This window comes from Pelodiscus sinensis, chromosome 21 (assembly GCF_052426305.1).
Source record: "Pelodiscus sinensis isolate ZL-2025 chromosome 21, ASM5242630v1, whole genome shotgun sequence".
Lineage (NCBI taxonomy): Eukaryota > Metazoa > Chordata > Testudines > Trionychidae > Pelodiscus > Pelodiscus sinensis.
The window spans coordinates 24474435-24489983 of record NC_143072.1 but is presented as its reverse complement, the minus strand read 5'-3'; the positions used below and the strand labels follow the sequence as shown (position 1 = coordinate 24489983).

The 15549-nt window shown below is 41.8% G+C and overlaps 1 protein-coding gene across 1 annotated transcript in view; it reads right to left on the bottom strand.

The window, feature by feature from the left end:
* LOC142819239 (LHFPL tetraspan subfamily member 7 protein) overlaps positions 1-15549 on the bottom strand; it is a 156377-nt gene that overhangs the window by 33600 nt on the left and 107228 nt on the right. The window lies entirely within an intron of this gene.

Genomic DNA, 15549 nt, shown 5'->3' with positions numbered 1-15549 from the left:
GGTTAAGGGGTGACTTAATTTCAATCTATAGGTATCTACATGGAGAAAAAACTACTACGTATTTGAGAGAGTCTGTCTTTCTGTCTGTCTGTTTGTTCAAGAACTCCTCCTAAACTTTAAGAACTAGGACCATCAAGTTAGGTGTACAGCTTCCTCTTATTGTAACTTGCAGCAAGGTCAGTTTGGTTGTGCCAGAAAAATGGGATGTGCCTGGAATGGGATTGTTTCTCATAAAAACAAACAGAAACGGACAAAACGGACATCACATTTTTAGAGGAAGCTCTTATTTCTGAGCACATTTTCTACAATACACTAATTAAGTTGATAGCTGCAATAACTATACACAAAGTACAGACTCCTAACATTAAACCCCTGCATATCTCACAGACATCCCAAAATTCCCAGATGGAATTGGGGGACTAGGGAAAGAGAAAAAAAGAAAAATGTAAGCCAATGGTTTAATGTTAGGAGATTGTACTTTGTATTTCGTTTGATTCCACCCATTAGAAACATTAGAAAACATCCCTTGCAGAAAAAAAAATGAAATTGAAGAATTATGATGAAATCTTTCCTCTAATAAATCATCCACTGGGGCCAGAATTCACCTCCAATATCTATACAGAACTGCTTCAGAATACCATTGAAATCTGATGAATGTTACAATTTCAAAAATAGCATATATTTTTGGAATTGCAGAGGCAAACTGGATATTTTATTTTTCCCTGAATAATTCTTTTTTTGTTTTGTTGGTTGGAAAAACTTGGTTTAACAAGCTTGATTTTTAATGTATGTATGTTGATCTATATTCATTCTTTAGAAATCTCCACCTAATGTTGGCTGTTCCTAAGTAACATAGGCACCTTTAACAATCTGACACTATATTCCTACTTCACTTAACATGTTCTAATTTCCACCGAAGTATTTGCTTACCTATTAGTAACTTGATGGCCTGATATATAATTAACATTGCGCTTACATACAATTCCATGAAGGAATGTGTTTCTTTAACCCTGTCCTTCAAAAAAACCATAAGCATTTGCTGTACATCTCTGGCTTGCCATATGCTTTCATAAGAAACATTTTACCTCTGCCACAATTATACAGGATAAATGCTTCAGAAGAAAAAATAATTAATTTACACATAGTCTTAGGTGGTCTATTACCTTTGCATAAAAACAAGAATATGTAGTTACCAAATCCAGAGAGTGAATTAAATCTGATTAACTGCACAAAGTGAATGAGAGTGAACAAGAAAAAACTAATGTTTTTAAAGTTACAGACTATCATGGCTATCCCGCCCAAAAAAACCCCTAGTAAGCATAAGCAACAAAACCTAGAGCATCGCACATGTCTGCAATCTAGGGACATGTCCACACAATAGCTGTAACCAAGTGTCTGAATGATTGGCTCTAAACATGTTCATGCCCGTATACAACATGGTCAAAACTCTATTAGTAATTGTGCTTGTTCACCAATGTTTTGCTCCTGCCAAAGGTCTAGCGTGACAAATGGATTTTTTTCCTGTAACTAGTTCATACTGGGCTGCGTTTTTCTTCAGTGTCAAGAGGGCATCCTTAATTATATTTGAGTTATTGGCTTGGCCAGTCATCCTTTCTTCTAAGTCTTGGGACATTGCAGGGTACATTGGTGCCACTGTCTGTGTATCCTTAGGGCACCCTATCCTCTACTGATAGCTTCCCAAATTTTCCCAATACATGAGGTATGTCTAGACTACATGGCTCTGTCGACAGAGACATGTAAACTAGCTTACCCAACATAGTCAATGAAGCGGGGATTTAAATAATCCCCGCTTCATTAAAATAAAAATGGCCACTGTTCTGTGCCGACAATCAGCTGATCCTCCACATGTACAGCGCGGGAGTCTACATGCGGATCGGTCAACAAGGGAAGCCTTTGTTGACCAGTCCTGTAAACCTCATTTCATGAGGCATAAGGGAGCAGTCAACAAAGGCTTCCCTTGTCGACCGATCCGCATCTAGACTCCTGTTGCTGTGCCAGATCAGCTGATTGTCGGCACAGCGCAGTGGCCATTTTTATTTTAAGGAAGTGGGGATTATTTAAATCCCTGCTTCATTAACTATGTCGGGTAGGCTAGTTTACATGGCTCTGTCGACAGAGCCATGTAGTCTAGACATACCCATGCTGACACAAATGTGGTGAGACAATATGATAGCTGTGGTCACATAAATGTGCCTGTGATGGTAGAGAAGCTGCTATGTGGACCCAAATTGGTTAAGATGACCATGGTTAAGGTTAAGGTGACCATGCCTCTAACTAGTTATAAAATCATGGCTCGAAGTTATTGTATGGTCAAAGTCTAACCGAAATAAATAAATTTCCTTTTTTGGGTACGAGGCCACATAGGTTAATGGCAAATATTTTGCCAATGCCCCTGACAACCTGGAAAGCTTGGATGTATCTGTCCCAGCTTCTCTCTACTGTTTGATTTATTAGTCTGTTTGAGCAACTGCATCGCAGTGCTTTTAATAAGAAAATGTCATAAAGGTACATGGCTGTCTGGTTCAACAGCTTTGGCTTTGACAGTTCAAATTTACAGGTTTAATTCAGTGGACTGGGAGTCTGGTATTTCTGTATATACTTAGTAAAATGCTAAAGGTACACTATTTCACAAAGTGACATAACCGTAACCAATGATCCATTGAGGATCAAAATCTTAGCCAATGTGAAATGGTTCACCAACAAATTCATAACTTAGGTTTTCTATAGGCAAATTAGCTCTCAGTTAAAATCCTGACTGTCATGCCATTCAAAGAATAACCTGTATCATTTTTTTTTTAAATTTCTGTGTACTAAATAGTTTGAACTTTCAGCAGCATTACTGGGAGCTAAACTTGTTTGAGTCACCACATTTGGTTTTGTTTTATAGCTACTAGGGATGTAAAAGTATAACCTGGGCTTATCAGTTACTGTTAACAGTTACACACAAGCTCCCAACCCACTCCAGGGGAGCCGGCTGCCACCCTACACTGCTGCCTCTCACCACCCATGGTGTGCACCAGCTCCCAGGGAGCTGGCTGATGCCCCTTGCTGCTGCCTCTGATACAGAGGCAGCAGCCCAGTGCAGAAGCCAGCTCCCTGGGAGCGGGGCCAGCAGGTGGGAGCTGGTATGTGCTGATAGCCAGCTTAAAAGGCTCTCACAATGTGGAGATAAACAACACAGGAATTACCACCTGGGAAGGCTCAGAATGAAACCTTTGCTCAAGGCCCCTGATTGGCTCAGGTGCCCTGTTTAAGCGCATGAGGACTTCCAGAGAGATCTGTGCAAAAAGTTTCACTTCCCTCCTAAATTATAGTGAAGCACCTGCCGCTTGGCTTGTTCTTGAACTCCTGACCTTGGGCTGTGACTCCTGTTCCTGACAGCAGCCCTGACTATCAGTGTTGTTCTTGGTTGGAAATTGCCACTGCTCCAACGGTTAGGCCTGATCACCCAAGACCTGGTCCTGAAATGGACAAAGTAAACATCTGATAATATTCACAGTAGGATCTAGGGATGTGAAAGGTTAATAGGTTAACCGGTTGCAGTTAATAAGTGGGGGCTGGAACAGTCCCCCCCACCTGCCTCCATTTAATTGGTTAACCAGTTAAACATAAATATAGGGCTGTATCCTAAGGCACTGAGATATCACAATTCTAAAGAGAACAGAGGCAACAAGGCTATTTGAGTTGTTTTTAAGTATAACAAGAGGGCATGAACTGAAGCTAAGAAAAGGCCGTTCACACTGGAATTGAGTTCAATCTCTTTTGACTGAAAGTAGTTAAAAGGGGCAGTGCTCCAAGGGCAATTGCAAGAGGAGTTGATGTATATTATTTGCAAAAAGGCGCTGGACACGCATGGGGAAGTAAAGAATTATTTATGGTGAAACTGCGAAGTCAAAAGAAGGATGTGCCTCGTGTCCTTGCTGACTCCTCCTTTCCGTAATAGTTTCTTTGTATATTTGCAATTTTCTTGAGGGTGGAGGTGTGCACGCGCAAATGTGTGTTTGCATGTCATCCACATTTCCTTTGAAAACAGTTTTGCAGCCAATAGCCCTTTATCTATGTTCCTTATATACAAGCTTGATGCGAATAACACCCCAACAATGAGAGCTGTAGTCGGGAGCAAATCCTTAATATTCACCTGGCATTCAGTCTCCTAAAAACTAAAGGCCTTTTCTACCAACCCTGTACTGTCCCATCCATACTAACAAAAGAATAATTTTGTAAAAGCCTTGTATTAATAAGCACTTCCCACACTGCCACAGGACCCTTGCCCATGGTGAGAACGGCTTCATGTGTATAACTGCCACACACGACAACATCATCATGCCCAACACAACAGAACCTTGTGAGCTGAATGTCAATGAACTGAGCTGCAATGAACTGAGACAGCACCCTAGTCAGCTCCCAGACTGCACCTAAGTGCAAGGTAGGGGGGAGAACAGAGGAGAGAGGCTCTGAACATATTTCCACCTCCTTTGCTACCTCAGGATAAGGCCTGCATCTTTACGTCACCTGGATTCTCCCAGGAGTCACATTCAGAGCGGTTATAAAATGCAGGCATGCGAGTATTTCAGTACTGTACCAGTCTGTGCAGTATATACAGCTGTTTAATGAGGCTTACTGACATTAGAGCAAAACATATCAAGGACTTTCTATAGAGAGCCTCTTGTTTATATCCTAGAACACCGTAATGCATTTTTACTGTAAATTGCTTTGAAATACTATGCAAGCACCCAAGAGAGTGCTGAAATCGTGTGAATGTAAACAATTCTAACAAGGGCAGGGCAAACACGGGAGACACCAAAAGGACACTTTTCAAATGCACTTTCAGCAAAGGAGAAATATATTTCTAAAAAGCACATGCTACTGGTGTGGAGTTTAGCAGCAGACAATAAAGTCTTGCTAACGGTTAAATATGGGCAGGAATTTTACTCCACTACTAAAAACCTGTTTCATAGGGATAGATAATTATTTAGCACTAACCATCTGGAGGACAAAACTAATTTTTCCAAACAGCGTCCCTGCTGGAAATCTATGAAACAACCTTCAACCTGAATGTCAAAAAGCCTTTGTTAATATCCAGTCACCTTCAGACTGCCCATACCCTGTCCCCACCCGCTAACGTAATTTTTGTCTCTCCCCCTTCTTGCTGCCATCCACGTTTCACACCTTATTGCCTCGTATGCCTGTTTTGTACACTCTCAGCACAGCGCCTTTTTCTACACCGCTGCTTGTCTCTGAAATAGCCTTTTTATATTAACCTCCTGATTTATCAAATTCCCTCCATCTTCTCCATCATGAACCTATTACATTCTCCCCTCTTTTGTAAAGTAATCAAGGTCCAACTGCCGCATCTTGCTCTGTTTCATCTTATGAGCATTTATTTTGGCTTGGGCCTCAGACTGGAAGCTATTCAGGGTAGGGATTTATAACCTGTTTGGCATTGCCCTCCTATGATACATCACTATCCTATAAATATTAACAACAACACCTGCCCCTTCACAAAGAGCTATAACTAGATGTCCCTGTTTGAACAAGAAAAATATTTGCATTACAGATCTCTGCTGACAAGAAGATGAAGTAAAGGAGAGTAATCCAGCCTGATGCACAAGTTAAACCTGGCCATGTCTGCCTTTTCATACAAAGAGTAATTATAGGGTGGAATCTTCAACAGGATCTTATTAATCAAAAGAGGATTTGCTGCCACTGACCTTCCCAGCAAAGTGCAAATCACAGCAAAGAAAACAAATAGCATATTAGACATAGTCTAGTTCCCCTCAATCTTTTTCTTGAGGTATTAGTATCTAATTGCCTTATATATTATTATTTTAAATATATTTTTATTATCATACACTGAGGATGTTAATAAGAAAACAAATATTTGCCTACTTAGAGTGCAGAGACTGAAGGTTTTATATCTTCCGAACAAAATTCTATCCTACCTCACCAAAGATGTACAGGGGAAGCCAACATAAAATTTGATTAGAGGGTTTAGAAGACTCTCACAGAGGTGAGCAAGACAAATCCTAAAGCCAGGTTTACACTTAGGGAGCCAGTCGACTTAAGATACACAACTCCCAGATACAAGAATAGCGTAGTTTGAGTCAATGTACCATAAGTCGAATTTCTGCAGAGTCCCCATTGTGGAAGGTTTCTGGAAGGAACTCTCCCATTGACTTCCCTTATGTCTTGCAAGCCCGTGGAGTACTCGGGTTGACAGGGGTGTCATCAATGTTCGATTTAGCAGGTCTTCACTAGACCTGCTATATCAAACCCCAGAAGATCGATCTCCAGAGCATCAATGTCCGGATAAGTATAGACAAGGCCTAAGTCGTGCACTTCACAAAGCTGCTTACGGAAAGGAGCAATGTATCCTTCCCATTACTAAAGGCAGCATCAAAGCTGGGTGCCTAAGCAAGTCCCCAGACAGACTACCCACAGTCCCTTTGGTCCATGGAGCATGGGTGGCCAGGTCATTCGCTCCTCAAAGAGCATACTAGACAGGAGTCCTGTTCAGCAGTTTCATAGGTACACTGGGAAGCCAAGAAAATAGTGTTCCCTCTGCCTTTTTCAGTCTTCCGCCACCACACTGCCACAACTCAAAACAGGATTGTACCCTCATTCTAGTCTACTGTAGTTGCTAGATTCTTACACCACAGTCACACCATAGCATCAGAACACCTACCTGTTCAGCATCTCTAATGCAGAGAATTTCAGGTGTGTCACAAGGGAGTGTACTACCATCTACAGGTCATGCGTGTATGTGAATAAGTACAGAAACGTTCACATTTTCCTCGCTGCTACCGCACTTTGGGCCTGACTCTGATTTTTCTTACACCTGTGTAAATTGGGAGTAACTGAAGTCAATTGGCATTCTGCAAGTGCAAATCTACTCTGAGCTCAGAATCAGACCCTTTATCAACAGCACCTAATTCCTCGACCACAACATCCATGGGACTGTAGTCTCGGTATTTTCACTCCGGTACCTCTGGACAGGTCTCAGAACGCTTTCCTGGGCAGCATGATGAGGTGGATGCATTGTTTGAACTGAAGAACTTGCCACCATGACACAGCTCTGGGGAGAGCCTTTTTCCAATTACATCTCATGAAAACTTGTTGAGATTTTTCCACAATAAACAAACAAAGTTGCGTTGTTGAGTTGGAAACTCCCTGTTTTTATTGGCTATCAATGTCTAGCTCCCCTCTCTGCTTTAGTCCTTTGATGAGGGTCCCAGTGGGAAGGTGGAATTTTCAAGCAAGAGGTTTATTTTAATTGGAAAAGATGCAAAAGACACAAATGCACTTTTAATGCATCTTTACTCTCAACTGGCTAAGTATGACATCGCATCCTAGCAAGTTATGTGTAAATAATCTTTTAAATTAACTTCTCTATTGTCTAGCTTCTGTCTTGTAAAGAGACCCACATACAGCTGTGGAGTATTACATAAATGATTTCCTCCTCTCTGTTTTCTTTCTACTGCAAAAGAATATTACTTACACTGAATGCTGATGAATTGTTTCCCTATGAAATTATCTAAATGGAGCAGGAAGAGTGGGGGTTTATTTTTGAATCCCATAATGAACTGACACACGGAAAAGAGATTCTTGCAGGAATTCCAAACCCTCCTGCATCCCGCGGCTCAAGGCACCAGCATCTAAAATCTCACATCAGCCCATTTGATCACAAAGATTCTAATTTAGCACAGGTTAATTGAGAAGTCAGATTTCACACTGTTGCTTATGAAGAGGTGGGTGAGGAGGGTACCCACTGACACTCTGTCAAAGATCTGGGGCCGTCATTTAACGAGAGAGCATTAGGTTCCAGTGGGGAGGATTAGTAGAAATCACACTTCTGCCAGAAAAGAATATGCAGTGGGTAATAAAGATAGAAGGCACAGAGCTGGATGAACAGACACGAGATTTGATGCCAAATATTACAGGTCAAGTCAAAGCTATCTGTCAAGCTGGGGCTCCTTATTAACAATGCATGATCATTGTTATGCACCTGCAGTCAGGTCATTTGCCATTATCAAGTCAACAGCTCCTTCCACCCGGTCGCATTTTAATTAAAATCTGTACATTTATTATCTCTTTAAAGCACTAATCATTGCATTACACCAAGAAGTAGCTTTTCTTTTTCCCCAGGCATCCACCAAGAGATCTCAGCTACAGTTCTGCTTCTTGGATATAATTCACAAAGTCCATTTTCACTTTGCGGTGAAAGTCTTATTTATCCCTTTTCTTTTCTGTAGCATGCCTCACGTGCACCCCAAAGCGCCCGTTTTGCTGAAAAAGACAAGACAAGAACTCAAAAGGATGCCGGGGAGGTTCATCAGTATACGCCCCAATATCCACTCCTAACCAGGCATTTACTTTTTGATTCTGCGGACTGAAGAGTGAGAAACTATTAATACTGCCGGTGTAGACAGGTAAGGAAAAGACTTGCTGTATATAGTCACCCAGCCTAATTCACAGGGAGAGGAAATACTGCAAAACTTGGTAAAATGTGTCTGTTTAGCTTGTCTGATTTCTAAATCCCCTTGTTTTTAACCAATACATACAAATATCAGAACAGTGCTCTTCCTTGTCTGGGGAGAGACTTGCAGCACATAGTGAACTCTTTGATAATTCATATAATTAATACATGTTGAACCTCTGTAGTCCAGGGCGCTTTGGAACAGCAACATCCGTGGTCCAGAAGGACAACAGATGTTGTGAGACTAGAGAATCCCAGAGGCAGAGGTTGCTGGTGGCTTGGAGCCTGCAGCTGGCAGGGCAGAGGAGCGGGAGTGGGGAGCCAGAGCCCTCAGCCAGCTGGGCCACCAGGAGCTCCAGGGGGCCGGTGGGGTTGCCGTGAGGCTGGCGGGAGCGCCGGTGGGTTGGTGGGGATGCCGCAAAGCCAGCAGGGTGGCAGGGCTGACGGAAGGCCAGCGGGGCTGCCGGGAGCTCCAGGGGTGGCAGGGCTGTCATGAAGTTGGCAGGGCCACCAGGAGCTCTAGCGAGGCTGCTGCAGCTTGCGGAACCAAGAGGCTGGGGAGCAGAGGTTGCGAGAGGAGCCCAGCAGGGAGACTGGTGCCGCCCTTCCCAGACTTCCTCTGGTCCGGCAAACTCCCTTGTCCAGGACTGGTCAGGTCCCAAGGGTGCCGGACCAGGGAGGTCCAACCTGTACACACATTATCCCTTGCAAAAGATAATTTTGGAGGGAACTTTGTTAGTACATCCGTTTCATGATCATATTAATTACTCTGCCATGGGATGACTGCCCTTGCTTTATTGAATGTCCCCTGAATCGTGTCCAACATTGGTGGCTCCGTTCAAAGTTGGAGGCAACTCAGTATAGGGCCAGGTGATAAACAGGAAGGAAGGGGCTTTCCTACCAAGGTAGGATGACTGAACTGGGATGATTTAGACTTCACAGAAGATGAATAAGGGATGTGATCCTGAGAAGACACTAGACTCGTGTGTCCTTAGCATAAGACACATCACAGGCGTTCGGCACCATCCCTTACAAGACGACCTGCATGAACTACTTACAAAGGGGCTATTGAAAGGTCGTAATTAATCGAGATTATTGGCGAGATCAGAACAAGCGGACATTGGTTAAAGCAAAAAAGGACCTTATGTTACAATAATTTAAGGAGGTATTATTTTGCAGAGACACACACACACACACACACACACACACACACACACACACGTAGCATTTCACCTGGGGCTGTTTCTGTTATTCTAGCAAAGAATAAACTTTATATAGTGTTAGTGTGTGGCAATTACAGCAAAGCTTGCACTGGAAAGATTGCTAAGGAGCCAGGTTGCAGATGGAGACAGTGAAAAGAGTAATACCTTGTTTTTAACCTTCCTGTAATAAGCTAACAGCAGGACTGGTCAAAATCCTCTGCATTTAAGATAAAAAATTAGATCCCAAACAATAAATGTGAGTCAGAAGTAAAGCGTTCTAGTCTGTGTCACTGGCAGACGTGGACATATCTTGACTACAACGTTTTACTAAATCTTGTTGATTAATGTTTGCAAAAGTCTTCAGAGACTAAAGCACTGGGTTAGTGCTAAGTATTATTGTTAGCTAAAAGGTCAACTCCCTAGAAAGGTGGCTGGTTTATTCCTTCCTTTGCTTGTGCATAGATAGCATGATGACTAAACCTTACTATGGATATAAGTGAATTTCAGATTCTCATGGATGAACTATTCTTTCAGGGGAGCTGATGAACTTTAAACTGCAGCACTCACCATATGGCCGCTTCCAGTCGTGTGACTCTCTATTTATGTCTCACATCTCCAGGCGCTGAGCCTCTGAATCTTTAAATAAAGCTCCTATGCGTGATAAAAGAGGCACTATGTTTTCCTCAGTGGGAATAAACTAGCAGAGAAAATACACATAATTCTAGACAGCCGCGAGTCCACAGATAGGATTGCAGTGTTACACTGGGTTGCATTCATGTTTCCATTGCTGGTTTCGCCGCAAGAATGGGGATGGGAGTGGTTAAAAATGGAGTGTTTTGAGCTGGTTCTTGCATTTATAATATTCCTCCTACCCAGCTGGGAAAAAAAATCATTGCAGAGGAAAGTCTGGAAAGCTGCTGATCGCTTTTTCTTTTCTGTGCCTTTTCATTTTCATCGTTCAAATTAGTCTAAAAACAAAATTTCCTGCAAAAGTCTAGAAATGAGTCCTTTTACTAAAGCAGCCTCGTAAGCTTTTCACAGCAAAGGCCTGGCCCACTATGGTTGTTCCTTTGTGGTTGCTATGGCATTACCACACATTTTTCCCTGTGGGAAAGGAAAGCCCAGGGAGACCCGCTAATAACGAGTGGCATTTCCAGGGCTCTATGTCCATCTCGTCTCTTGACCTATTTGACACGCGCATTCACCAAACCTACATTCACTGCATCCAAATAAACATCCAGCCATCAAGGGAAACATTAGAAAAGGATTTGCTAGTTGTCAGGATTGATGAAACAGACACTGTGAAGCCTGCATTTTAATTAAGTTTGGAGTCATGCCTTTAAAGGTGGTGTTGTTTAAATGTATCTGGGCTGTCAGGTGATGAAGTTTCTTTCCCCAGCAAGTACATTTAAAAGTCAAGTTAACCAAACCAAAATGGTTTTTATATTACGGCCAGTAACAATTCAGTCAAGTCTCTCACACTCTGTGTGACCTCCACAATGTAATAAGCAGACTCGTCAGTTAACTAATGAGGTAGCCTGGAATTTCTGTAAGTCGATGGATCATCATTCTATCATGACCATATGTCATGATGTAATAATGCTGCATCAAGACATCATAATTTAATGGTACCGCTCTGCTTTGAGTAAGGATCTCAGCTTAGATTTTCTCACCTTCTTCTCGACAGCCTTAGGAAAATGATTGCCCATTACACTAAGCATATTTCTGGTGCTGCAATAAATCTGAGAACTTGAGAAATTTGAAATTTTTTGACTGAAAAAAAATGGGGCACTCATTCAGTGTGTCAGTCAAAAATATAACATATAGCCATCAGCTCTGCTCACATGCACAAAATATATGCCATTTTACTTAATTGTTAGGTAAAAATTAAAGAAGAGAGCTATATCTCTTGCATTATATAGGGTCCTGAAATTAGACACAGAATTTTGACAGACCAAGGCATTATAATTTAATGAAAGAATTTAATACACTATTCCCTGAAAACATGATAGCCAATAGAAGAACTAGAAAATACCATCATTAAAAGAGAAACAAAGGAAGGTTACAAGTGAAGAATTTAAGAATAACCTTCAGTAATGACGGATGTCTTGTTGCAGTGGACCAGTGTGTAAAATATTCTTAAAATATTAAATACACAGTGGGTGCCTCTCTTCCCTGTGACTTAGTTCTGAACAAATGGCCCAGGATGGAGCTTTAGTGCAAGAGGTGTCATCTTGGGAATGAGATGTCAAGCCAAGATCTGGAAATTTGTGGTATTCAAAGATGTGACAGCACTTCCTGCAAGACTGTCCATAAGATCCAGGCCCAAGCTGAGGAAAATATGCCTACTAAGGTGTTTTACAGAATTATGATTCTAGTTTGCAAGATCAGCCTTGTTGTCCCAGCTTAATTCCATTCTGGATTATGATGTTCCCTTTACCCCCAAAAATTCCCCTCAAGCCTCCAGTAAATTGTCATAAAGCATTGTGAGGTATTGTTGTGCTTGTGTTTCACCCTAGAAAAGGGTGCTTTTCAGTGCTAGGTGAAGGGATCCATATTATATCTGGAAAGCATAGTTTACATATCAATTTAAATAGGTAAAATACTTTGGGATCTTAATGATTAATTCAGCCTAATAAGTTTGGCAGTGTATGGTTTATGGCAATCTAAATTATTTAAAAATATTGAATATTTCCACCCGCTAGATTGGAATGATATTTGTAAAGTTGGATTTTTTTTTTTTTTTTTTTTTTTTTTTTGCTTTTCAATATGAGGTTACTTTTGTCATTTTACCATTAAATATATCCAGTTGTAATGCACACAGTGTTGACGGAGCCAGTTATTAGAGAGGAATTTATAGTTCCCAAGCAGACAAACAGCAAATGTTCCAGATGGAAAAGGGTTCTCTTGTAAAATGGCAAATTACCTATTGGGTCAATCTACTTGACCTTCACTTGAAAACTCTTTAACTTTTGTGCAACCTATTTGAAAGATACCAACCAATAAACTAGGCATATTCAATGTGGTTTTTATTTGCTCTCCCCTTTCAAATCAGTACATGCTATACAAAGCAGGAAAGTAAACCACAGCTCTATAGTTTTAATAGACTTTAATGGATTTAAGGGACTTCTCCAACAACAGTCAAAATGGGGAATCTAAAAAAAGAAGAAACACCCATCATGCAAAGATTCCTTGGCTAAAGAAGATCTGCAGAGCATGCCCTTCCATCTGAAAGGCTTTCATGCCATCAAAGGGAGAATTCAAGCTCCTGGGACAAAGTCTGCTGTTCTCAGTCAGTGACATTGCACTTTCATTGGTTAAAACCTAAGGCCATGTCTACACTAAACGGAAGATCACCGCTCCCATGATCAATATTCCGGAGTTTGATTTAGTGAGACTAGTTAAGATCTGCTAAATCAAACTCAGAGAGTGCCCTCACTAGCTGGCAGTACTTCTGCTTGTGAGAGAAGCCGGCGGGAATATTTGTTCCCATCGGTCTCCCACTGTGGGGCTGGTGGGGAAACATGAAAAAAGATACATTGACTCCAGTTATGTTAATTACATAGCTGGAGATTCCAGCTATGTAATTAACATAACTGGAGTCGATGTATCTTTATTCAGTGTTGCCAATGAGTGTAGACCTAGCCTAACTCAATGGCTGCACAAGTGATGGCAAGAAGCAGAGGCTGAGGTTGGAAGTCTCTTGAAATACAATTGGCTACCTGGCTAACTGCCAGGCCTGGAGTGGGACGTTGCTCTGAATTTTGGCAGGTTCCGCTTTGTAATATAACTGGAGTGAAGATCAGATATTACTTGCCTGTTATCAATGGCAAGGCAAAGTCTAAAATTCTCTTTGTTTAAAACCAGAAAGGCAACAGCAACAGGCTGTGTTCATTCTATATTCATTTAGCCTTGACTCTGTCATTTGTATTGTCTTTTAATGAAGTGAGACATATGCTGGTTTACAAATTGAATCTTACACTATAATTGTTCCCTGCTAAGCTATTGCTAAAACTGTCACTTTCAATATCAGCCTTTCAAGCTTGTTTGTAATCAGTTTTTCTTGGCATTTTGTTTTATTTAGTAGATGGATTTTGAGGCTGGATTTTTATATGTCCTACAAATAACTGGAGTGCAAATATGTTTCTTAGATGTAATCAACACAAAAGCTTTCTTTGAGTAAAACACACAGGCTAAGTCTAGACTGGCCACAAATTCCGGAAAAGGGATGCAAATCAGGTAAGTCAGCAAAGGGAAATCCGCGGGGGATTTAAATATCCCCCGCGGATTTAAATAAACATGTCCGCCGCTTTTTTTCCGGCTTGGGGAAAAGCCGGAAAAAAAGCGTCTAGACTGGCGCGATCCTCCGGAATAAAGCCCTTTTCCGGAGGATCTCTTATTCCTTCTTTCAAGGAAGCGGGAAAAAAAGCGGCGGACATGTTTATTTAAATCCCCCGCGGATTTCCCTATGCTGACTTACCTGATTTGCATCCCTTTTCCGGAATTTGTGGCCAGTCTAGACGTAGCCACAGGGTCTGGATTCTGGTCTCAGTATAAACTGAAATTCATCTACTGAAGTCAAAAGCAGTTTCACCATATATACAGCAGTGTGACAAGCTGTGCCAGCTTGTAATCTACTCGCCACGGATGAGTAGATTACATTAACTGTCGAGCCCTATTCATAGGTGTAGTCAGGCTGGTGAACCCAGATTTCCTCCAGTCAGATAATGAGCCGGGTACTACTTGCTGCAAATAAAAATTGGTTGGCTTAAGGCTGCTTGGGAAGAAGACCAGGAGTCAGCACGCAGTTTGTACAGCTTGTTTTTAACTCCAATTTACTTTGAGACTTTCGGACACATGTGGACATTTGCAACCAACCATCTTTTAGCTGGACCTATGTTCTTTGTGGCCAGTTAAATCTAATGGAGACTCAGTGGGCCCACCCATGAAGAAGAATGTTAATGCTCTGCTTTGGGAAGCTCACTACCAACCACACACACAAGCAGCAGTTAAACCATCTTTAGATGCCAACAGCCTTACTAATTACTCCTGGAGTCTGCAGTTCTCCTCAATCCCTCGCTGTCTGAGTTCATGCCTGGGTATAATACAGAGAATGTATAAAACCAAGACATCTGCTCAAAAGGATACAATATCCTCTCTCACCACAGGTTGAACCTCTCCAGCTCGGCTCTCTCTGATCCCTACTTACCATAGGGGTGGCCATGTTTCCCATGGTCCCATCAAGTTTGTTTCCAGCCACCTGTCCTGGCTCTCAGTGCTCTATGCTGATATTTAGCCCTAATTTACCCCTAAATGTCTTCTCAAAGCCCAGTAAGCAGTGGAAGTGTTGGAAATGCTGCTAGACTACACTGACCTCCCATGGTTCAGCAAATTCTCTGATTTGGCACCTGAAGGTGCTGGATTAGAGAGGTTAGACTTGTACATAACATAAGAACGGCTGTACTGGATCAGACCAAAGGTCCATCTAGCCCAGTGTCCTGTCTGCCGACAGTGGCCAGCACCAGGTGCCCCAGAGGGGGTGGACGAAAGACAATGATCAAGCGATTTGTCTCCTGCCATCCCTCTCCAGCCTCTGACAAACAGAGGCCAAGGACACCATTTTATCCCCTGGCTAATTGCCTTTTATGGACCTAACCTCCATGAAATTATCTAGCTTCTCTTTAAACTCTATTATAGTCCTAGCCTTCACAGCCTCCTCTGGCAAGGAGTTCCACAGGTTGACTACACGCTGTGTGAAGAACTTTCTTTTATTAGTTTTAAACCTGCTACCCATTAATTTCACTGTTTCCACATTTGAAATAATAATTCATTGTTTGCAGTGATATATTT